Source organism: Ambystoma mexicanum, chromosome 10 (genome assembly GCF_040938575.1).
Source record: "Ambystoma mexicanum isolate Mex_15411 chromosome 10, UKY_AmexF1_1, whole genome shotgun sequence".
Taxonomy (NCBI): domain Eukaryota; kingdom Metazoa; phylum Chordata; class Amphibia; order Caudata; family Ambystomatidae; genus Ambystoma; species Ambystoma mexicanum.
Window position 1 is genome coordinate 1,206,156,502 of NC_090932.1, and position 26,480 is coordinate 1,206,182,981.

Here is a 26,480-nt window from a genome sequence, read left to right on the forward strand (position 1 = left end):
CGGGAGGTGCAGCGGTTGTCCAGCCAGGCCTTGCAGGTGGAACTCTGTGTTACACCTGCTACTTTGCAAGAGGAAGCACGTGTATCACGGGAGGTTCTGCATGCAGACCTATGTGTCATCGCCACACAGAACCAGACTCACCCGTCCGGCAGACTTGCTGCCAACGAGGGGCAAGCTGCGGCTAGGCGTGGTCATGCTCCTGTGCCACGTCCTCCTTTTCATGAAGAGCCAGACTCGGACGACAATCTATCTCCCACATAGGTCGGGCTGTGCAGGCGTTGAGCCTATGGAGGTTTTTTTTTCCTCAGCATCATCGCATGTGGGTGTTGAGCAGCACCCTGTATCTCCCCCCTCCTGGGTACCCCCACCCCCCGGGTCGTATGTGGCCATTTTTGATTTTTCTTTTAGTTTAGTTAGTTAAGTTTCTGTTTGATAGTTAGTTTAAATAGGTAATGTAGGTTTTTCATAGTTAGTGTAATTAGTTAATATAGTTTCAAATTACTTGTCTATTGTGCTTTCATGTGACAGTGTGGTGCTTTGTGACTTTTGAAAGCATCCACTGTCTGTTCCAGCTGGGCCCTTCAAGCTTGTCTTGTGTATGTGTTTGCTGATTGGGGTCCTTGACTCACATATGTCACTCCTGCTTCCCTTATCCATGGGCTCGCAAGGATGGTTCGGTGTAACAGCCTATTACACAAGGGCTTTGGACTGTCATATATGTGGCATGTCTGCTGCTGTGGAACTTGTGTTAACACCCCTAGTGGGGAAGATTGGGGTGTAATTGACCACTGTTCTTCTTTTGCTAGATGGGGTGTTTCATGATTCATGTGTACATTCATTGCTATGCATTGTGTAGTATGTTTCTTAGCTTGTTGCAATTCATGCCGTAGATAGTGTGTTCCACACTTTGGCTGTGAAAGACGGACTGATGGTGTGATTTCTGATGTACGTCTCTGACATGGTCCAGTCATGAAATGCCTGAAGAGACACACACAGATGAATCTAAAGCATTAATCATGTGTTTCATAGCCTTTCTGGAGGCACAGGGATTGCGATCATACATACGAAAACTGCTGACGTGTTTCAAGGGACTCCAGGCAAGGTGAGCAGCATAGGGGGGTCACAACAAAGCAAACCTTCCACCAGGCCAGTTGCACACGCATGCTTAGTAGCAGCACTGACGGTGAGCTTGGACAAATATTGGTGTTGAAGCGCACAATACAGCTCAGATGTGTTAGTGGACTGATGGCTAGTTGATGGGAAAGTTGTCTGGGGCACCTGCAGGGGCAGTGGCACATATCCTCCGGTCCACCATGGTCCATTGAGGCACTTGTATTAGCCAGGTAGCTTTCCGAGACATGGAAAGAAGCAGCTCACAGGGACAGACAGCAAGGGACAGACTTGGGTGCAGTCCATTTAATTTCAAAGTAGAATTTGAAACATGCACTGCCTACTTTATTTTGGTCATGGTGGTACACGACTTGTTCTGAAGTCATACCTTGCTATATGCGTCTGTCTGCTTACCCAGGGAACATTGCATGTTGTGTGAATCATGACACATTGGTATTTCATTAGCCACGCACCCACCGGCGCCTGACTTACTGCATTGACTGTGTATGAACCATCATAGGGGTAATGTTACGTATGGGTAAGAAGCATCCACACAAGATTGTCTGTTTGTAGAGTAGTGTGTTACTTTGGGGCATATTTGGTGGTGTGTTTGTGTGTTTTGGGCATGCACAGATTATTAACTGTGGCTCTCATTGCAGCATTGAACTGCACCTATTACCGGACCTGAGAGTGCGCAGGCAGGAGGCCAGCACTCACCCCAGAGACAAGTTTCTCTTTGACTTCCATTTGAGTAATTTGCTGCTATGTGCATGATGAACAAGTTTGGTCTAATTGTGTATGTGTTAATGTGAGTACTACATTTTTGTGCATTCCCTACTTTCCCGTGTCAATCGTACTCCCCTCTCCTGCCCCTCATTCCGGTTATCCAGTATGCCAATGCCTGTCCTGACTGCATATCCCTGACCCTCCTTCCCCACCAGGGTCTCAGAGGCCTGTGTGAGTTTGACCTTGCAGGCACCCAGACCACGGTGGGGGTGGTTGGTTCGTGCCACTCCTGCACCTGTACACAGGAGCTGTGACAGTACACATCCGTTCGTGGTGCATCATTCTATGTTATGTACCACACATGGTACACATCCTGTTGTGGCATTGTTTCACTGTGCTACCTTGGTTGTTAACATCATTGTGGTAGTACTTAGCCTTTGTGGCGTACTGCTACTTCAAGTCATCTATTGGAGGCTGTTCTGGTTTGTTTTACTGCCTGCAGGCTATTTGCTTGGCTTCTGTGTTGGCCTGCTTTGAGTTCTCTTGGATTTGGTGCTTTTGCAAATCAAGGTGGACTCTGAGGGTGCTGACAACTTTTTGCACACAAGGTGGGAGATGGTGACAAAGGGGAAGGGTGATCCTGTGGCCAGGTGAAATTCAAGGATGAAGGCTGAATAACCCAGGTGCAATTGTTCAGTGGGTCGTGGTGATTTGTGAGGGAGGGGGGGTGTTTTGTTGTTGATAGTTGCCTTGCCTTGCAGTGTGATGGGCACCCTGACATTGTAATTGTGGTATCCTATGTACATGATTTATTCTGCTGATCAATGCCTGTTCATGTGTTGTGTTTAACTTTCAGGTGTGAGGGGATAGTTGTGGTTTGACATGCTGGGGTATACACATGGTGAATGTTCACATGTGATGTGTAGAGGACACTGATGGTCACTTGATTGCACATGCATATGTTGAGTGCATGTCCCTATTGACCCACACACTTGCACTATAATCCACTACATGTACAACAACCCTTCCATGTCCATGTGTACACTCTGTTTGCCTTCTGGTGCCCACTGTGTCCCTGCAGCACATGTTGTATGACCAATTGTGGATCCTGTACATGCCTAATTTGCTTTTTGATGTAGTTTGTCGCTTAGATGTGATGCTCAGGGTGTGCATCACACACAATGGCTGTTTTGCAGGTCTGTGTGATTCACACCTTACATGTGTGCCTTTTGGTCACACAGGATTGCTTGTGTTTAAGTAGCTAGGGATGCACACAATGTGGCAATTCCATGGCAACAATCTCAGGGTGGTAAGGTTGTGACAGTTGACTGTCTCTTTGTCATCATCGATTGTCACCTGGTATGTGTCAGGCCTGTGTGCACTCTGCAGGGTTGGGAGTTTAGGTGAAAAATGTGGCCACAAGCTGGGTCCGGGCTTCCTTGCCACGTGCCCTATCCCTTCCCATGGGCAGCGCCTGTGCCTGTGGTTGGGGATGTGGGGGCACCACCATGTCCACCGGTACGCCCTGCCGTGTTGCAACATTGTGCAGGACACATGCTGCCACAATGATCCTGCACACTACTGGGGGTGCATAGAGTAGCTGCCCACCAGAGCGGTCAAGCGAGCGGACGCGTGACTTGAGCACTCTGAATGTGCGCTCCACTATGGCCCTAGTTGCAATACGGGCCGTGTTGTATCTTACCTGGGGTGGTGTGGTGGGGTTCCGGATTGGCGTCATTATGTGGTTGCTCAGAGGGTAGACACTGTCCCCTGGAGAGGTGACAATGGTTGTGATTATTGGGGTGTGTGTATTTGTGTGTGTGTGTGTGACATGCATGCATGTGCACGGGCATTTGTACTCACTTAGGAGCCATGTGTCGCCATGCTGCCAGCTTCCAGGGCCCGGCTCAGGGCAGACATTCTGTATATTAAACTGTCATGGGTGGAGCCAGAGTAGTTTGCATAGACAGAGGTGATGATTCCCTTTGCATCGCATACCACCTGTACGTTGATGGAATGCCAGTGCTTGTGGTTTCGATAGATGTGCTCAGTGTCCCTAGGTGGACGTAGGGCCACATGGGTGCAATCTATGGCACCGAGCACTTTGGGGAAGTGTGCCAACCTATAAAAGTCCTGGACAACGGCCTGCCTTTCTGCGGGTGTTCTGGGCATGTACATGTTCCTCCAGACTGAGGGACGCTCTGTCACGATTGCCAAGACCTGGTGTAGGCAGCGTGACTGCGTGGCCTGTGAGACCCCCCCCACTATGGCAGTAGTCTGCTGAAAAGACCCAGTGGTAAAAAAATGCAGGACATTGAGCACCTTCTCCAGGGGGCTCAATGCTTGGGAGCAGAGGGTGGGGGATGTACGGTCATCTTCCCACTCCCTGACCAGGTCTAGGATGATATTGGGTGGAAACCTATACCTGCCATAGACCTGGTCGTCAGGCATCCCAAAAAGGCTTGTCTGTGGTGAAACAATGCATGCCCTGGCTATTCTCCTCCTCCTGCGGTGTCCCATGATCAGTGCTGTGACAAATGGGGCATTCATCGTAGCTGTATATACGTGTTTGTTGTTTGCGCGCACTTTTATACTATGCGCGGGGACGCTTCCGCCTGCCTTCGTGTGGCAGACACGTTGACGCCTGTGCACGTCTTTTGCCGTGCGTGGGTTTCCGGTATTTGAATCAATGAATACGGGTTGTTCGCGTGCGTGTGGGCGTTCCGTGTAGTTCCCTGCAGTACTTCCCCAGTTATGCCTTCTTTTTCACGCGTTATTACCCATTCTGCGTGTTACGCCCATTGATCCGCTCACTTTTGTTGTGTGCATGCCGCGTGCGCCATGCACGGATTTGGTGCACAACCAGTGGGAAACAAGCGCAGCACCTTCCTTGAATCGCAAGCGTGCACGTGCGCTTGCTTTCTCACGCTTGCGCCACCTTGCGCCTGCTTGCGCTGGGATTTTCGGCGCACATTTGTTCCATGAATCGCCCCCTACAAGTCCTGCAGGCGGGAGGTGTCACTCCTGCCAGGTCCAGGTTTAACTCCATCCGCCTGCAGGCAGACATGGAAACACCGGCACCATTACAGCATGGTGCCGATGTTTCCACTTCCCCATTCCCATCGAGACCTTTGGGACTCCATGGGAATGGGGATTAATAGAATTCCACCTCCGGAATTACCGGGTCACTTGGGTTGTAATGCCCCGGTGATTCTGAAAATCACGGAGGCAGAATGGTAATACGAGTCCGGCAGTAACCTGGTGGAATTTCCGGCACGGTTACCTCCAGACTCGTAATGAGGCCCCATGTGCCTATACCACATTGCCCAAAACTACACATACAAAAATAATATAATACCAGATGAAAACAAAATTCGATACAGAGTGACAAATTGTGAAGGCAGCTTAGTGAAACTTACCAAACCAAGCTTAATTAATCATATCAAATTGTCAATTAAAACTCCTTAACATAAAGAAGTATATTACATGTCCCTGCTACAACTTTTTAAACCATGGAGAAAAGAAGAAGAGTTACTAGATATCTATGACTCCTATTAAGACGCTTTCAAAGCAAATGAAAGCACTATAACAGATATAAACTTTACACAGTACAAAACAATGTTGCACAATCAACAGCAACACGAAGAAGAACTCCAGGCCCAACTAGATAAGGACACTCCCGACAGTAGTCAACCGTCTGTAACAGGAAGCCCACAACCACTGGGACAGCCACTAAGAGCAAATGAGGTAGAATTAGCTATGACAGAAGTAGAAAACACCATGTGTCACTATGAAGAAGATACAGAAGACTTAACTGTACTGAAATGAAAACTGAACAATGAGCAGCGTAGCATTTTTCAAGAAGTAACAAAAGAAATTGCACATGGTGTACAACATGAAAATAAAGAATGTACTTGCCTAAATGACAAACCTATACTACTATACGTCAGTGGTCAAGCTGGTTCAGGCAAAACATTCTTAATCAAAATGATCAGCAATTTCTTTCAACAATTGACAAACAGCAAACTGTCAGTTGTTGTAACTGTCCCCAGAGGTGTAGCTGCCTACAACATAGGTGGTATCACTGTACACAGATTACTATTCCTTCCAGTAGAACACCAAAACAAATTAGAATAGTACAAACTTTCTACTGAAGCTGCAATGGAACTACATAGAGTTTTAAAACAAATGAGAATGCTACTAATAGATGAAGTGAGCATGGTCTCCAACGTAATGTTGGCTTTGATTCACCTCAGATTACAGGAAGTACTCAAAAAAAACTACAAAGAGCTCTTTGGAGGAAAACACATTATTGTTTTCGGAGATCTTCTTCAGTTGACACCGGTGAAAGGTGAAGCTATTTTTAAAAACTTAGGGCACAAACTCTGCCATAAAACTGTTGGCAGCATAGGAAATGTCAACCTTTGGCAACATTTCCAATACAGAGAATTAACAGAAAACATGTGTGAGTCTGCAGACCTCACATACGCCAACATTTTAAAAAGTTTTAGAGTTGGTTTACTATCTCAAGAAGCACAATCAATATTAAAAACCCGGCACATCCATGTACTGTATGGCCATAACTCATGTGCTACTGATCTCATGGAAAAATGAGCACACAAAAATGTCAATTGTATGTCCTTGATGCCAACTCTTGCAAGCTGTTCAAAATTCAATGAAATAATGTTGAAAAACGAAATGCAACCAATAATTGAAACTTGCTCCACAGAGAAACTGGGCGTACATGGCATGACACTACCCATGTGTCAACAAGCCACAACAAGAATAAATACCTTAGAAAACGCTATCTCCAACACAGCTGGTTTGGAGAAAATATTAAAATTATCTTTAAACTGTAGAGTTATGCTCAAACTTAACATTGACGTGGAGCAAGGACTAATTAATGGAGCACTTGGTACAGTTGTTGGCTTTCAAACATACCCACGTGACAACAACATTCAGTTTGTCAATATTCTCTTTGACAAACTATCAGAAGTTAAAAGGATAGGACGCTCAACAGCTCGATTCCTTGTTTTCAAAGACATGTATGTATGTATAGAACAATTTTCTCTAACTCTAGCATACGCAGTCACCATTCACAAATCACAAGGTCTAACCCTAGATAAAGCATTGATAGATATTGGGAACACAGTCTTTAAAGAAGGCATGAGCTATGTAGCACTATCACGCTTACATACACTTGACAGTCTATTTCTAATCAACATTGATGCAAGTAAAGTAAATGCTGATATTCCTTGCATTTTAAAATACAATATACTACGTTCACTGTAAACCCCCTATCTAAAAACCTATTGTGTTCCACTAAAAGCAAAGCGTTGTAAAAGAAAACTACTTCAAACAGAAATTCAACAGGATCTCACTGCAAACCCTTCAAAGAGACTAAAATAATCTATTACTTCATCAATTACTACAACCAAAGAAGAATCTACTACTCAAAGTAACTCAGGTATTTCTTCAAAGAAGCAACACACACTCTGAAGAAATGACTTGGACACAGAACTATCTGGTCCATTCAAATTTTTAAATATAACTAGTAACTAGTGTAAATTGCGCAAATGTAGCAATAAATATTCTATTCCAATTGCCACCAATTATTGACAACATTTACTTACACAATACAGACCAATTGGGCCTCATTACACGGAATGCAGTAAGGTTTTACCAGTACCGGTAAGGGCACCGGTACCGGTAAACCCTTACCGCCTTGCTACGAGGTCCCTTTGCTGGACCCGACCTCAACGGCTGGTTTTAGCAGCCGTTAAGGAACGGGCCCGCAAAGGGACTTTTGTGCTAATTACGGTACGGCAATTTGCAGTACTGTAATTAGCTCCTTCCCCATTCCCATTGAGCCCTATGGGGGCAAAAATGGGATGGGGAAGTGCCTTGGTGAATGGGGAATTACCATCCCCGCTCACCTTGTAGTAGGGTGGTAGTTCCGCCATCTACCAAGGTGGACATGGTAAAATACCAGCGGCAACCATGGCGCTAAAAACCCTTGAAATTTGCCATAAGCAACCATAACTCGCGCCACCGTGCACTGCTAACACTAACACCCAGAACATCAAAGATGACATCACAAATGTCATTGATGACATAACTGATGACATCACATGGCTGGCTCTCCGTTTTTATCCTTTAGTGACATATCGAAGCCACATAGTTTTCTACAGTAACAGTCAGGAAGTAAAATTTGAAAAGGTACTATATTTGTAGACTTGGGTTCCTGTCACATCATATATGAAACATGTACGTAGCGGAAGATACAGGCTTGAAAGACAGGAATCCTTTCTGTGCATGAAGATAATCATTATGGTATCAGCACTTTGTCATAGTTTTATTTTTATTACTCTACCTTCCCTCTATATGCTCATATTTGTATACATTATAGTCACTCTCCATAGAGAGAATGTGAAAAAAAATGTGCTCGCGTCTACAGCCCAAACCGCTGGACGGATTTCCACCAAATTTGAACCAGGAGCAGCAGCTTGGTCCCGAAAGCGTGCTTTTGCAAATTTGGTGAAAATACGTCGAGTAGTTTTTTTTTAAAATGACCAAAAAGTAGGTAAAAAAAAATAGTGATATCTGTGTTCGGTTTGCGGATACACTTCCCTGTTCGCTCCGCGGAAAGTGTCCTGATTGGCCAATCGTCTTGCGTGATGTTCGCGGACATGCAAAGTGTTCGCTGATTGGACGGCGTGGAGCGTGAAGCGCGTCAGATTTTTCGGTAGCGCCCGCTATATTGGATTCACGGACGTCCCGGACAGCGCGGTGAAACTTTGCTCAAAATGAGTATTTTGTAGAGTGTGTTGGTGTGTAGGAGTGTTTGGGGAGGGTGGGAGTGTGTGAGATAGGACATCACGGGTGTTCTGAAATTTTCTAAATAAACTGACTAAGAGGTGTTCTAAGGAGTCAAAATGTGTCCGTTTTGTTCGCAAGCAAAGTGAAACTGTTCTAAGAACACTTGCGGTGTCCGGGGAGTGTTCGTAGGTGGTGTCCTGAGGACGCTGTCCGTATTGTTCTCTGTCAAGTTGAATGTGTTCTAAGAACACGCGCGGTGTCCTGAAATGTTTGCAAATAAACAAAATGGGGGTGTTATGAAGACGCTTCTAAGAACACTAGCGGTGTCCGGGGAGTGTTCGTAGGGGGTGTCCTGAGGAGGCTGTCCGTATTGTTCTCTGTCAAGTTGAGTCTGTCCTAAGAACACTCGCGGTGTCCTGAAACGTTCGCAAATAAACAAAATGGGGGTGTTCTGAAGACGCTTCTAAGAACACTCGCGGTGTCCGGGGAGTGTTCGTAGGGGGTGTCCTTAGGACGCTGTCCGTATTGTTCTTTGTCAAGTTGAATGTGTCCTAAGAACACTCGCGGTGTCCTGAAATGTTCGCAAATAAAGAAGATGGTGGTGTTCTGAAGACGCTTCTAAGAACACTCCAGGTGTCCGGGGAGTGTTCGTAGGGGGTTTCCTGAGGACGCTGTCCGTATTGTTCTTTGTCAATTTGAATGTGTCCTAAGAACACTCGCGGTGTCCTGAAATGTTCGCAAATAAACAAGATGGGGGTGTTCTGAAGATGTTTTTGAGAACACTCCCGGTGTCCTGGAATGTTCGTAGGGGGTGTCCTGAGGACGCTGTCCGTATTGTTCTCTGTCAAGTTGAATGTGTCCTAAGAACACTCGCGGTGTCCTGAATTGTTCGCAAATAAACAAGATGGGGGTGTTCTGAAGACGTTTTTGAGAACACTCCCGGTGTCCTGGAATGTTCATAGGGGGTGTCCTTAGGACGGTGTCCGTATTGTTCGTTGTTAAGTTGAAAGTGTTCTAAGAACTATCGCGTTGTTCTGAAATGTTCGTAGGGGGTGTCCTGAAAACGGTGTCCGTATTGTTCGCTGGCAAGCTCAAAGTGTTCTAACAACACTCACATTGTTCGCGGACATTAAAAGTTTCCCATAGATCATAGTTGAAATGTTTGACTCTATGGATGTGATATGCTGCGGTGGTTGTTGCCAGGGCATAGAGTCTTGGGTGCATGGCCATTTGGCCATGCACCCAAGACTCTATGCCCTGGCAACAACCACCGCAGCATATCACATTCATATTTGTTTATAACTTTGGGTGAAAAACAAATGTATAAGGAACAAAGGTATTAGATACTATGGATGTGATGTGCTGCTATGGTTGTCCTTATTATTGTATACTTACTGTTTGGTCTAGTAATGGGAGTCCATGTTTTTTTTCTTCATTTCTGTGATAAAAGAAAATAGCATGTTAGTATTAGTATTTTGTAATGACTTATTACATTGTATAAGCAATATACTTTTATTTTTTTAGACTCTCATATTTAGTAGAGTACAAATCAGAGTACTGTGCAATTTTCTCAGTTTCTGTATTTGTTGCTAAAATCATTGGGTCTGTGGGAGAAAAAAAATCCATGTTGGATTTAAAAAAAAACCTTTTTCTGTTATGCTACAGTTTATTTGTTTGTTTGTTTTCAGTGTTCACTTGTTGTTTCTGGCTAATGCTTTATACTTTGCTTTGTTGTATTTCTTTTGGAACAGTAACAGATTCTTCATTTGTTTTGATATTAGAAAATTTTGGAGCAGTTAGATACCATTTGGCGTATTCTAACTGTCTATCTTTTTAATATATTGTAGTGGTTTTCATTTACCTATTTGGATATTGTTAAATTTTGGGACAGTTAGATACCAATTGGCGTATTCTAACTGTGTATTTTTTGGCCTAATTTAGTGGTATTAATTTATCTGATTAGTTGTTGTAGAATCTTTGAGCAGTTAGATAGCTTTTGGAGTATTCTAACAGTTTATATTTTTGTAACACAAATTTACTTAAAGGTTTAAATACAGTTTATTTATCAAATTTTGGTTTTAAGAACATCAAATAAGCGTTTGTAAGATTTGCTGGTAATCTCTGCTTTAGAGTAATGGTACTATCATTACATTCAAACCATCCACATTTCTTTTTTATGTATGCAGTGTAGTGCCCTGAATTGGTTGTGGCTCCTGCGTGGTAGATTATACCTATTGTTGTGAAGGTTTTCTTACCAAGTGATATTTGACCATGTGTGAATCCAGTCAGCTTGCAGTTGTTTTTGGTACCATCTGCATTGTAACATAGAAGCATTAGTATTACGTATTTACTATGTGTTTGTATTACTAACGTGGAGCGATTATCTGAATTGCAGGTAGAGCATAATCTACCATGGTTTGCATTTTGTACAAGTTGCTGAAATGGAATGGATTCAAAATTTGGTATTGATATATATATGAAGCGTTCATTGGGGATTTCTTCTTGTGTCACATTGTTGCAGAGAGTGCATGTATGTTTCCACATGTATGAAATCTGAAAGATTTCATTTATAGGTATGTTTTTGTTTTCCAGTACTTGTAGTAAGTACATTAGAAATTCTTGTGGATCTTCCTGTGAGTTTATAGTGAATTTCACCATTCCAGCACAGTAGTCCAATTGTCGTCTTATTCCAAAAACACTATATGTGTTGTCAGGATTGTTTGCTGCATTTCTGTGAAGTACTAACATTTGCAAACACAATGGGTTTGTACTGTGTGAGTAAATGTTGTCAACAATTGGTGGTAATTGAAATAGAATATTCATTGCTACATTTGCATAGCATTTTACACCAACTATATTTGAGAATTTAAATGGTCCAGGTAGTTCTGTATCTAACTGCTTTTTTGGAGTTTGTCTTCCTTCTTTAAAGAAGTACCTGGTTTACTTTCTCTAATTGATTCTTTTTTGTTTGTGGTACTTGATGGAGTATTAGTTTCTTTTACTCTCTTTGGAGGATTTCCATTGACGTCCTGTTGCATTTCAGTTTGATTTAGTTTTCTTTTACAATGTTTTAGTTTTTGTGGAACAGAATATGTGTTTAGATGGGGAGTGTATAGTGAGCGAAGTCTATTATATTCTAAAATGCAAGGAATATCAGCGTTTTCTTTACTTGCATCAAAGTTTATTAGAAATAGACCGTCAAGTGTACGTAAGCGTGATAGTGCTACGTAGCTCATGCCTTCTTTAAAGACTGTGTTACCAATATCTATCATTGCTTTGTCTAGGGTAAGACCTTGTGATTTATGAATTGTGACTGCATATGCAAAAGTTAGAGAAAATTCTTCTCTGCGTGCATACATGTCTTTGAAGAGAAGGAATCTAGCTGTTGAGCGTCCTATCCGTTTTACTTCTGAAAGTTTGTCAAAGAGTATATTGACAAACTGAATTTTGTTGTCACGTGGGTATGTTTGAAAGCCAACAACTCTACCCAGTGCTCCATTAACTAGTCCTTGGTCCACGTCAAGGTTACGTTTAAGCATTACTCTGCAATTTAAGGATAATTTTAACATCTTTTCTAAGCCTGCTGTGTTTGAGATTGATTTTTCTAAATTATTTAGTCTTGTTGTGGCTTGGTCACACATGGGTAGTGTCATACCATGTACATCTAGTTTGTCTGTGGCGCTAATTTCCATTATTGGTTGCATTTCTTTACTTAGCATGATTTCATTGAATTTGAAACAGCTTGCAAGAGTTGGCATTAAGGCCATACAATTGACATTTTTGTGGGCTAATTGTTCCATAACATCTGTAGCACATGCATTATCACCATAAAGTGCATTAATGTGCCGGGTTTTCAATGTTGCTTCTGCTTCTTTAGAAAGTATACCAACTCTCAAACTTTTTAAAATGTTGGCATAAGTGAGATCTGCAGATTGGCGCATGTTTTCTGTTAATTCTCTGTATTGGAAATGTTGCCAAAGGTTGACATTTCCAATGCTGCCAACAGTTTTACGGCAGAGTTTGTGCCCTAATGTTTTAAAAATAGGTTCACCTTTTACTGGTGTTAATTGAAGCAGATCTCCAAAAACAATAATGTGTTTTCCTGCAAAGAGCTCTTCATAGTCTGTTTTGAGTACTTCTTGTAATCTGAGGTGAATCAAAGCTAACATCAGGTTGGAGACCATGCTCACTTCATCTATTAGTAGCATTTTCATTTGTTTCAATACTCTGCGTAATTCCATTGCAGCTTCTGCAGAAAGTTTGTAATAGTTTAATTTGTTCTGGTGTTCTACTGGTAATAGTAGTAATCAGTGTAATGTAACACCACCTATGTTGTAGGCAGCTAAACCTGTGGGTGCAGTGACAACAGCTGACAGTTTGTTGTTTGTCAATTGTTGAAGGAACTTACTAATGATTTTGATTAGGAATGTTTTGCCAGAACCAGCTTCACCACTGACGTACAGTAGTATAGGTTTATAATTATAGCAGGAACATTCTTTATTTTCATGTTTTACAGCATGTGCAATTTGTTTTGTTACTTCTTGAAAAATGCTACTTTGCTCATTGTTTAGTTTTGATTGTAGTATAGTTAAGTCTTCCTTATCTTCATACTGACACATGGTGTTTTCTACTTCTATCATTGCTAATTCTGCCTCATTTGTTATTAGTGGTTCTCCCAGTGGTTCTTGGCTTCCTGTTACAGAAGGTTGACTACTGACAGGAGTATCCTTATCTAGTTGAGCTTGGAGTTCTTCTTCATGTTGCTGTTCATTGTGCAACATTGTTTTGTACTGTGTAAAGTTTACATCAGTTATAGTGCTTTCATTTGCTTTGAAAGCATCCTCATATGAGTCATAGTTATCTAGTAATTGTTCTTCTTTTCTCCATTCCATGGTTTGAAGAGTTGTAGCAGGGACATGTAATATACTTCTTTATGTTGAGGAGTCTTCAATGACAATTTGATATGATTAATTAAATTTGGTTTAGTGAGTTTAACTAAGCTGCCTTCACAGTCTGTCACTCTATATTTACCTTTTTTTTCATCGGGTTTCATATTATTTTTGTATGTGTAGTTTTGGGCTATTTGGTATAGACACATGTTTTTCAAAGTATTACTTCTGTTTGGGTAGTATGTGTCCAATAAATTGTTTTTTAAAATGTCTTGGCTGTTGGGATCATGTTTGGCTATTGTTTCTATATCTTCATATGATTTTAGAACTCTTTTTCTAGATTTAGCTGGACCAAGACTTAGCCATACTATATTTTCAGATTTACCATACAATGAAGTACCAGTTAAACGATCAGCTGCTTCATAAGATCCACATTCTCTATGGGTGAGCATTTTTATGCCCAAGCTGTATAATTTCTGAGATACTGTTTTATCTGATGACAGGTCATTCCAGAGGTCTTGGAGCTCTGTCTTTTCTGCTTTAGTTAAGTATGCTGTGACATATCGTGCAACTGCAGTAGAAATGTCTGCAATGTACTGCACATCTATGTTTGCATTCCATAAGTGGGCAATGATTGCATTATAATCATTGATATATTTTTCTTCTTCTTTTCTTTTTATTTAATATGTATTTTTAGGTGACTTTCCTTTAACAGTATGTCTAACTGAAGACATGAGGTTGTTTACTTGACCTTTTTTGTAACTGGTCTAGGGAAACCAAATCGGCATTTGGTGTAGTATTTGCCTTTGTTTTTGTATTTGCGACGACAATATTTTCCACATTTGTGTCTTTGAAATTGTAAAATTTGTGCACAAAGATCACTATTTGTGGCTTCTGATGGAATTTGACAAGTGACATATTTTTCAATAAACTGTAAAACAGTGGCATCACTGTCTTGAACAAATTTAGGAGCATCTTTAATCCATAAAAGCATGTGGATATTTGGTGCTCCTCTGGCTTGGTATTCTTTTCTCCAAAAGAAGTGTTGCACTTCTCCAAGGGGAGGAACAGTTTTATTACAAATAAAATGTAGCACAGCAATGAAGCAATGGTGAAAATATCTTGAAACATTAACAGGATCCAAAGAACAGGATCCAAAGAACAAAGTTCTCCAGGTGTTAGAATATCTATGTTTGTTTTGTTTTTATTTGATATGCGTAGGAAATCATGTAAATCTTCCCATGCATATTCTGCACAACTTAATGTAACAAACCAAGTGGGTGGGCCAAGGTTTCTGATCATACAACGTACATCTCCATGACGTCGAAACCAGTACTCTTTAGTACCACGCATATTTGCTAATAGATTTGTAATATTTGATTGTAAAATCTCATCCTTTTGTTGCACTTTCTCTAATAATTGCGTAGCTGTCATATTTTGAAAGTGTGATCCTGATTTTAATATGTGTGCAACTCCGTAACATAAAGTTGCTAGTTCACTTTCAAAGAGTAGGTGGAATATGTATTCCACATTTTGTCTAAATCTGGGATCTTCAGAATACATCCGTAATGAGTGGTATTCTGAAGCTGATATTTGAATAGGTCTATCATCATATCTTCCTCCTTTGTCAGTAGGAAAAGCACATGCGTCTATACTTTTTTCCCATATACTGATTGGCGATCCTTTTGTTTGACGCATTTGGTAAGTTTCCAGTACATATTGTACGGTGTCATTACAGTGCAAAGGATGAATTGTATACTGGTATAAAGTATTTGATATTGTAGCAGAATCTAGTAGCTCAAATTGACCAGCTTCTTGTGTTTCTTGAATTATTTCAGTTGTATCTTTCAAGTTTTCTTCAATATTAATTTCTTTGTAATATTCATTATTCTCTTTAAGATATTGGAAGGCTTGTCTAACTTTGTATAAATCTACCAGGTGTTGCCATATTTTTTTGTCTTTTGTAGGTACTCCATTTACTAATATAATTAAAGATTGGTGCATTGGACGTTGCACTCCTAGAGTATGCACATTTTCTTTTAGATTTAATGGTAAATAAACTGATTTTCCACGAATGCCTTTTACCAATTCAGAGGGAGGTAATTTTGCTGTTTTTGGTTGAAGGCGTATTATTGCTTGAAATGGGTGTACTGTTTGAATTATGATGCTCTCATATAAATTAAGTTGTTGTAGAGGTTTTGGTACTGGGTATAATTCCAAATTATTTGTGATAGAACGTGAAGGAGTTTGGTTGTTGTCAAGTTTTGTGGTGCAATAACTGCAAAGTATTAAGGGCTCAGTTATTTCATATTTGTTTTCTGCTAGAAGGTAGAGAGCTAATTCAAACCATTTAGAATCTTCATTGTCTTCTATTTTGTATGATAGGTCCACAGTTTTTGTGTTACTTTTATAAAAAATTCTACGGCAACATACACATACATGGTTTGGTACTTCAGCTGATGTACTTTTAAATTTTAGTATTTCTTTTTTGTATGTGTTTAGCAAAAGGTTGCCATGTGTAGAATTGTTGCTTAATTGGTTTAAAGCTATTTCATTCTGTAAATGGCTTTCACTTCCAAAATATTTTTTCTGGATATAGTGAATTTCTTCAAGTAGGTCTTTTGCTGTACCATGTAGAAGGATGTTATTTAACTTTGCTAGTGCTAAAGCAGGACTTTTAGCATAGTACAGTTTATAGACTAGATTTCTTATAGTTGAATGATGTGTTGAGATCCTTTTGATATCATGGAAAGTGGTTTTACAAGTAGGTCCTGTAATGCAGGCCAATTAATGTCCTTGTAGTCCTGTGTACTTGCGCACTGGACAGGTATCTATATTTTGCAGTAATTTAATTTTGATTTTGTCTTTGCTTTTTACATATTTATTGAGGAATTGGTGTAAAGATTTGAAACATTGTTTGGGAATGTTACACATTGACGTGCATGGCCATTTGTACACTAGACGTTCTGATTCAGTTGAATGGAGGGGTAATTCTAAGTTTTCAGGGCATATTTTTGTAAGGAGTACTTCTTGTTCCATTATGGTATTATTCACTTTTTCATAACCTCGACCACTGCTATTTATGGCAATTGTATTTGTTTGCTTTTGTTTGTACGCTTCTTCATTAAAATATGGTTCTGTGCTCGTAGTGTGATTCTATTCACCTCTACAGATACTTAAGAAGTTCTTTCTGTTGACATTTCGCTTATTGAGAAGTCTTTTTTGTAATTTAGTTATTAGTTTTGTTAGTGGTTTCATTTTGTTTAACAGTAAAATAAATACATTTCTTTTGAGAAGAATTGCACTGTCCATCAATGCTTCTAAGATTAATTTCCTACGATAGGTTTTAAGCTTTGAACCTGATTTCTCTCCTGTTTTTATAAGATCTTGAAGGACTTTGTGACGGTATATTTTGGCTAAAATACTTTTCTTGGTATGCTTACTTTGCACTATATTAAAATTTGAAGAAGTAGTTTTATCTGTACTGATAGGTGATTTTCTGTTAATTGTTTTTTGGTTTGTTTTACATTTTGATAGAGGAAGCAAAGTTGAACTTGAAACTTTTTGTGTTTCACTAAATGATTGTATTAGTTGTTTTGTTTCAACTTTTTTTTACAAATTCTGCTAGAGATGGATGCTTATGTTGGACACCTTTATTTTCATTTGCTCTAATTTTGCGTTGCTTTCTACAGAGTTGTCTTTTGGTAGGCATTCTTTAGGGTCTGTTGAAAAAAATAAAGAAGATATGGGTTGGGGTGTTCTGGAATGTATGTGTGCTGTGTGCATGAGTGTTTGAGTAAGATGATAAAGATGTATGTAATGGTGTGTGATTGTGCATTGGGAACTAAGACTAGTAGGGGTAGGTATTCTTTTTTTAAAAATAACATTACAATAAGAAACCCTTGTACAGACTTTTCATGAAAGGTAAATGCACATGTGATGTCATCAGTGATGTCATCAATGACATTTGTGATGTCACCTTTGATGTCCTGGGTGTTAGTCTTAGCAGAGCAGGGTGGTGGCGTGAGTTATGGTTGCTTAGCTTACCATAACTGGTGAATTTCAAGGGTTTTTCGGTTTTACTTGGAACCATAACGTCCCTTTAGCAAAGTTTTTTCACTGAATTTCATAGGTTTTTAGTAGCACAACTTAACCATAACGTCCCTTTAACAAAGTTTTTTCACTGAATTTCATAGGTTTTTAGTAGCACAACTTAACCATAACGTCCCTTTAACAAAGTTTTTTTCACTGAATATATATATATATATATATATATATATATATATATATATATATAAAGCAGGGCCTGCGGTAGAGGCCCTGTAGTTATGTTTAAATTGCTCAACCCAAAGGAAGAGTACTTTTTGGGCTGCTTATAACTTCGCCCCTCCGAACAAATCCTCACAAAACTTTGCAGAACAAGTATATTGTCCCCGTCACATTGATCCTGGGAATTTTGGTGAGGTTTCGCCAAGGGGACCAAAGTTATAGGGGGGGTCCCAAAATATGGGGTTTTCCCATAGACACAATGGAAAAAAAGAATTTTGCTCAAATCTACAGCCCTAACCGCTGGATGGATTGTTCCAAATTAGCAGCAGGAGTGGTGGCTTGGTCCCAAAAGCATGCTTTTGTAAATTTGGTGTAAATCCAACTAGCCATTTTTTTAAAACAATCAAAAAGTAGGTTTAAAAAAAGTGATATCTGGGGTTCGGTCAGCGGACTCACTTCCCTCTTCGGTCTGCGGACGTGCTTCTGATTGCTCTAGAGAATGACGTGATGTCCGCAGACATTGGAAGTGCCCGCTGACTAGTCAATACAAAACGTGAGGTGTGTCAGATTCCCGAACATCGTGGTAAAAATAAATTAGAATACACAACATTGCACTTGTCAAACCAATGAAACAATATCTAGGAAGGTGAGTGGTGATGAGGATGGGTTGGGACACGGCCTTAAAAAGCCAAAAAACAGGTGTTTTTCTTCTCTAAAGTCAGTGAACAGTCCGGGGCAGTCCTGCGATGTCGCAAACATATTAGATGTTCGGGGGCATCTATGCTTATATGTGCATTACAGAGTTGGTTAAAATCAGTTTTTGGATGGTTTATAACTTTGACGCCACTCAATGAAACTGCATGAAAGTCTGGAATTTTATTCTAGACCTGATTCTGAAGTGTTTTGAAAAGAGTGGTGCTGTTTTGTGAAGAGGGAACAAAATTAGACGGCGGGAACCAAAATATTGTAAAGGCTTATAAATGTAGTACCATTTGACGAATCTGCACACAAATTTGCAAAATGATTTTAGATCTAGATATACATGTTTTTGCAAAGTGTGGTGGTGTTTTGTAAAGAGGTGGCTAAATTAGAGGGGGCCCCAACATTTTTAGATGGCTTATAATTTTGTTGCTGTTTGACGAATGTGGACAGAGATTTTCAGAAGATTAGACCTTGAATGATTGTGGAAAGTCTGAATGGATTTTGTCAAGTGGGGGCTAAAATATATGACTATTGTATGCACGTGCATTTTGACACTTTTGAAAAAATAAAACATGGGTGGATTTCCAGCAAACTTGTATGAGGAGCATTGGAAAGGACCTGAAAGCATGGTTTTGCAAATGACTATATGTTTTATTTTTTTGCCAAGTGTCATAATGTAGGTACAATAAATAGTGATATAACTTTGGTGACTGAGGTATAGCATGTGGCCATGGGCAGTGGCCAGATTGTCAAGGTCATGGCATAAGGTCATGAGCCGGACAATCTTGCTATTGCCATGACCACAAGGGACAAACAATGGGGATAAAGTGGCCATGTCCACCAGGGACCGGCTATGTGGTTACGTTTTTCAGAATTTGGTATAGAGGTTTGAAAGGAAAATTAAATGTGTTTGTGCTAATATAGTCAGAGGGTTCTCTCTTTGCCTTCTGCAGGCTGTCATGGAAAGGGAACAGGGGCTCTGTGTGGACCCTTGCCTTCCCTTTCCATAGTGGCTATCGTGGAAAAGGACTTTCCTTCCTAAAGTGGGATGCTGTGTGAGTCCTCGTGTAGGAAGAAACATTTATTTGCACCCCCAGTGAACGATTTGGCAACCCGGGGTGCTAATGGCCTTCATCCCTCATTGCAGGGGCTTAATGGGGGATAATGGTCCAGAGCCCTCATTATCCACCCTCTCTTTACTTGGGCCGATAACTTGGGATGGTGGGACGTTTTTCCCCGTTCCAGAACGCCACTTTATTCCCATTAGCATAACACAAAATGCTAATGGAAATTTTGGAAAATCTGATTGAGTCTATGTACTTTACTGAGCAATGTACAGTAGATGGAGACTATAAGATTTGTTATTTTGTTCTATTTTGTTACTGTGAAAGATGGTTCCTAAAGGAAACTTTTTTGTTGTTTTTGATTATTATAATATTTGTTTGCAGGAGAGGTTAGACGTACGGTGAGGAGGGAAATGAGGGAAGAGGCACCAAGCACTAATAAGGACGGGCAGGTGGACACGGGCAAATGTTGCACGTGTGTTACGTCTAAGTTAGAAGGCAGTGTTTCTTATGCTCCTTGATTACAGCTTCAAAAGCACTTCGAAATAGCTCCCCTGTGAAGAGTGTTGTGTTGCAATATATACAGAGGACTGTTGTCTTCGAACGATATGGATCAACAGCCTCTTTTATTGCTTACAAGGTAGTTGGTGGGATATTGTGTCCCACAGAAGTAGGCTGTGTGTTTACAGTACTGGTTGAGGAAGATGAGGTGGAGGAAGTCAGCCTACTACTTGATAAGAAAGGACAAACTTTCTGCGAGCATTGCAGTGGTTGGATTGGATGTGGCGGTGCATGAGGGTGGTCCCGTAGGAGTACTGTCCAGGTAGTCTGTGACTGAGTACAACGTTGCAATGAGTGCATTTCACTTTGGTAGCTTTAGTTTTTGGTACATTCCCAATAGTGGTAAAGAACTGCCACACCAATGATTCTCTCTTGGTGCTAGAGTTAGGCACTCCTCTACCTCATCTTCTTGGTCCTCTTCATTGTCTTTGGAAGTACTGTGCTTTTTGCTGTTGTGTACATCCTCCATTGGTGGTGGTGGTGGCTCCTGGGGAGGAGGAATGGCAATAGCTGATGCCATTTTTAAGATAAATAGTATTTTTGCTAATATTCTTCCAAGTATGTGCTCTGTACTAGATTGTTAATGGATACTGAGTAAGAATAGGTGTAGGAGCTGTGCAAGGGGTACATTTTGAGCTTGAAAATTCCTAGATCAGTAGAAAATGCAGTTCCGAACTATCAGCGAAGCACACACCCACTCAGGAGGCGTGGACGCATTCATAAACACGTTACCATGTCACGCGCATTGTCACGTGGCACTGTTCGGAAGTTCTGCGAAGACGTCAGATGTTCGCAAACGTCAAAAAACACAAAAACAGTGGAAAAAGTTGCAAAATGTGTATAGAAGGGTTAAGCTAGAAGATGGTAAATGGGTGAATTGTAAGGGGAAACTTTTCAAATTGGACAAAAATGTTGCTATATTGGAGTAAGTATGATATTAGTAAGTTGAAGGAAATTAACATGCACTGGTAAAAACCCATGCAATTCACAGAAAAAAACTTTGTTAAAGGGATGTTATGGTTAAGTTGCACTAATGAAAACCTATGAAATGCACTGAATAATCTTTGTTAAAGGACGTTATGGTTAAGTTGCACAAAGAAAACCTATGAAATTCAGTGAAAAAAACATTGTTAAAGGGACATTTGTTAAAGGGACGTTATGGTTAATTTGCACTAATAAAAACCTATGAAATTCACTTTAAAAACTTTTTAATGGGACACTATGGTTAAGTTGCACTAATAAAAACCTATAAAATTCAATGTAACAACTTTGTTAAAGGGACGTTATGGTTACAAGTAAAACCAAAAGAACACAGAAATTCACCAGTTATAGTAAGCTAAGCAACAATGACTCACACCACCACCGTGCACTGCTAAGACTAACATCCAGGACATCAACAATGACATCACAAATGGAATTAATGTTGAGAAAAAGTCCCTACAAGGGGTTGTATTTATAATGTTGGTAACAAGATGTCAGGGGTGATCAGGGACCTATCATGAACTACTTAATCTATTAAAGAATGTACTCATCTAAAGAAAACATTATATAGGAGTGCTGTTGATAATACAGGAACCTAATTATACATAAACATAGGTAATGGGTGCAGCATGCACCATAGAAGTACAATATTTATAATCTTGTAATTTTGGATAGTCAAATAATGAATGCTACCTTATCAGCGTTTTGAGTAATGTTAAAACATGTAATAACTAGCTAACAACTCAAGACTTCTAACACACTTGTGCTAGTACAAACAATAGATATGAAGACCCACAATGCATACAAATCAGAGGCACATACGAAGAAACAAAAGTAAGGAAGAAAGGCACAGCATCACCAGAAAATGCTAATAACATTAAAGTGTATCATCATGTATAGAAATAAATTGTGTGTTTGAGGCCTGCGTATTGCCCCATGTATGTGCACCATGAGCTGAGACCAAACCCTCCGGAAAGTATTTTAAGAACTTAAAACAAGGTTAACGTCTAGATATATAGCACCTTTTCAATTTCGATATTCCGACTATCAGTTAAGAAAACCAACTGGACTAGATATGTCATTGAACAAAACTAAGTGTCCCAGATATGTGATGTCATTGTGATGTCATCTTTGATGTCCTGGGTGTTTGTTTTAGCAATGCACGGAGGTGGCGCGAGTCATAGTTTCTTAGCTTATGATAACTTCGGTTTTACTTGTAACCATAATGTCCCTTTAACAACATTTTTTCATTCAATTTCATACGTTCCTATAAGTGCAACTTAACCATAGTGTCCCTTTAACAAACTGTTTTCAATTAATGCACATATGCGTAATTGCAGGCCATGGAATGACATGCCTAAGGGACTTGCAGGGTTTCCATTCTACTGGTTACTAACCATGGGTCAAAGTAGGTCATGGAAAAGGCTGGAGGGGCTGGGCCAATTACATTTGGTGCTTTATTTTGAATTGCAAATGTGCTGACGTGAGTAACTAGGAATTCATCAGTGCCAAGAGTTAGATTTCTCTCTAAACTAAGTGGGAGGCCACAGAGCACACTCTGCACTTGCAGGGACTGTTATCGCTTTAGGAGGCATGCAGGTGGACTTCCTAAACAGCTACAGTGCTTCCTCCTGTCAAATTGTGGTGCCTTGTGGGGCATGAAAGTTGCAGGGAATTTTCTATTCTTTTCTTGAGGGCCGACAGATTTTGAAATTGAATGAAGGATTTCTATTTCTTTGATTGTTCTTGCAAGGGGATTGAGCACTGGCTTTCTTTTCTCTTTTGTCTGCTCCCCACCTTAGCCAATGTCTGGGAACTACAGGCAGGTGGGGCACTATTTGGCTAGAGCACACTGAGTGCTAGGGAATGGGGCCAGATTCCCAGAAATGAAATATGTAGGATTCCCGGGCTGTCTTTCTTCCACTGAATAACAGAGGTATTAGGAGAGGTGTTAGGGAGTATTCTCCAGAATGGCTAATTGCCCTTACCTATTGAGTCCCTCAGCAGCTTTGCTGGATTTCTAGGATTATAATTTTTTCACCTGGTAAGAGTGTGAGCCTTTCCTCCTACTCTTACATGTGTTTTTGCTGTGTGTTATACATTTTGTGATCATGGACTATGGAGTCTCACCTACTCCATAGGCATCATTTTCTTACTGTGTGTCACACAGCACCTTTAGTACAATGACACAGGGTTGTCTTTTCAGACTTCCCCCTATTAAACTCCATTTTCTGGGACTGACTACTGTCTACCTGAGCATGTAAAGTTGCCATTTACTTTACTAGTCTTTTTAAATTTACAGAACCAGTACAAACTATCTTCCATAGAGTACTGGAAGGGTTAATAGTTATCCCTTTGTGTTTGTTTCTCATGGAACATTATTTTGTTCCCCTTTCTCTAAGATTTGGTTGGTGGCAGTGGTATCTACCATTTTTATTTTACTGCAAGCTATGAAAATAGCCTTGGTACTGTTAGAGACTATGGTGGTAGCCTCGAACTTTAAATCTGCTGGACCCGTTTTAATTTTATTTGGTTCCGGTGGGATTTATACGCCATTTATTTTAGTAAAGGTCTTTCTCATGTTTTACTCTGCGTGCCAAACCAGGTTTGGTTCCTTTGTTCGCCATCCTTTGGTGGGCTTCTGCACAGAAGGCCTCCTTATACACCTGAGTGTCTGGGTGGACAGGATGTGAAGGAGGGGTTTGAGGCCCCTGCACAGAGTCTCCTTGGAGACCCAAGTCGCACTCTAGTTTGATTGACTAGGTAGCTGTCCTGGTAGGATGGCCACCCGGCTGTGTGATTGACAGCCAGGCTGTGTGAATGGGGGAAACCTGCTTAAAAGCAGGTCTCTGGGACTTGGAAGGCAGAGTCACCACTGGATCGAGAGAGCCAACGAGACGCTGAAGGAAGACGACTGCTGCAACTACTGGACATCCCGGTGAAGATGTCCGACTCACCTGAAACTTCGACAACAGAGGAGATCCGCAAGGAGTCTTCTCCCCTTGAGCCTGGTGGGACCAACAAGCTCACAAAGCCCTTGGACCTCCTCTTCAGCCTGGTCGAATTTGTTGTGCTACAGGAAAATGGATAACCTTTGTGATTTTAAGGAGCACACCTTTTATTTGATTATTTGCTCTGCTGCTAGCTTCTTCCCTGGGCAGCGCAGGACCCTCCAGTCTTCCTCGGTCTTGTCAGTCCGACAGTCGCTTCAGGAACCGTGAGCCTGCAGGAACTGCCAGGAACTACCGACTCAGCTACAGCATTCTTCTTCATCTAAGGTACTGTTCAAATCCGATCATTCGTTTCGTCTGACCGCGGTGAAAGTGTTTTACATTTTTCGCCTTTCCAAAGGCTTCTCCTTCTCTACTCTTTCGAATAACTATTCCTCTGACCAACTTCGTTTTGAACTCTTGGCAAAGACTTAACCGTGAACTACTCTGAACTCTGTGATCCTCTGCAAAGACTCTGAACCATTAACATTGGCCCAGGCCTATTGATTTGAATCCTAGTTGTAGTAAGCCTTTTCTAGATTGCCCTCCCTATCAGTTGTTGGTGTAGTTGATTTTGGATAACCTTGACTTTTCCTCCCTTTTAAATTGCTGGAGTGCCATTTTGCTCACAATTCATTGTTTGTCTTAACCTGACCAGAATTGATTGGGTGTTGTGTAGTGTATTAAGATTGTGATTTTCTGCTGCTTTATATTAGTGAACTATTGTACAACTGTTGGTGTAAATAAATGTATATTCTTTTACTCATAAACCTTGAATCAGTGTTTGTTTGAACCATAGTAATGCTGTCTGTTATGTAACTTCTGATACTGCTTACTTTACTCTTGAGATAAGTCTGGCTGCTCAGCCATCGCTACCACTTTACTGTGTAGTACAGACTTGCACCAAAGGTGAATTTGTACTTGCACTTGTAGTCTTAATTGTGTGTGGTGTTCCAAGAGGGTACTGCATATGATTCTGCCTAACACTGGTGTGCAGTGGTGAGGATAAAGTATAGTGATTACACTTATTGTGCTGCTATTACCTTGGCTCAACTAAACACAAGGCTAAACACCACTAAAAGCTATTTTAATCATGTCTGATATGGAATGTTACAGTCAAGAGACCCTCCTTAGGTACACTGTTGATCATTGTGCAGAGAAAGGAAACTCTTTGTTAAAGGCAAAAAGTCAGAATTAATTGAATGGTTGTTAGAGAAACAAAGTCTGGGGAGTGGGTCTGAAATACCTAACCCTCCAGCAAATGTGGAAAGTAATGAGCATGATAATGTATCAGATATTATTGATGAGCTAGATGAGTTAGATGTGTCTCACAATATAGGCCCTATTGCTCCTCTGCTTGCTCAGCAACCTCAACCTTTGTCCACTGGGACCCCTACAGGTCCTACACTCATTCCTGAATGTATTGCTCTTGAAATAATGAGGCTTGAATTGGAATTCAAACGTATTAATGGTCAAACTGAACAAAAGCATCAAGAACTTAAGCTCAGAGAAATGGAGATGAACCATGCACTAGAAATTAAAACATTGTCTGTTGAGAATGCTTCTCTCCCAGAGTCTTCTAGGTCTTCCAGTCCTAAGAGACCACGTACGCCTAAAGAAATTGTGGGTATGTATGAGGATAAGCTTGATATTTTGGATTGGTTGGCAATGTTTGAGTATAACCATAGGATTCAAGACAGTACAGGGAATCAGTTGATTCCTTGGCTCTTAACTAGGCTACCCACTGTTGCTTATGATGTTGTGATGGAGTTGGGGGAGGTGGATAGGATGGATTATGAGTTGTGAAGCTAGTTTTAATTGCTAGATTTGGGAAGACCCCTTCCCAGTACCTTAAGAGGTTTAGGACCCTCAAAAAGCATGATGGTACCCCTTGGCCTACCTGGGTATGTGAATGTTTGAAAAACATAGATTGTTGGGTTAAGGGTTATAGATTTAACACGCATGAAGGTATGAGCAATGTTGTTATGTTGGAGTCAATATATGATGCCTGCTCTCCTGAGCTCAGACAACACTTGGCTGATTCTAAGGAGATAGAGCCAAAGATGTTAGCTAAGGCTGCTGACTTGTGGGTTGCCAACAGGGCCACTCACAAGGATTATGGGGCAACTCAGAAGAAGGATGAGGGAAAGCAGCCAAAGAAAGACAACAAGAAAATTCTAATACCTCCAATCCAAAAGAGGGCCCCAAACAGAACAAGGGTAAGCCACAAGGGAAACCGAATCAGGCTAGTGGACCATCTGGACCTAAAACAGATGAAGGTTAGAACTAGCCCCCATTCATCAAAACATTTGGGAAATGTTATGATTGTGGGTCCACTGACCATGTGAAAGGGGATCCCAGATGGAAGG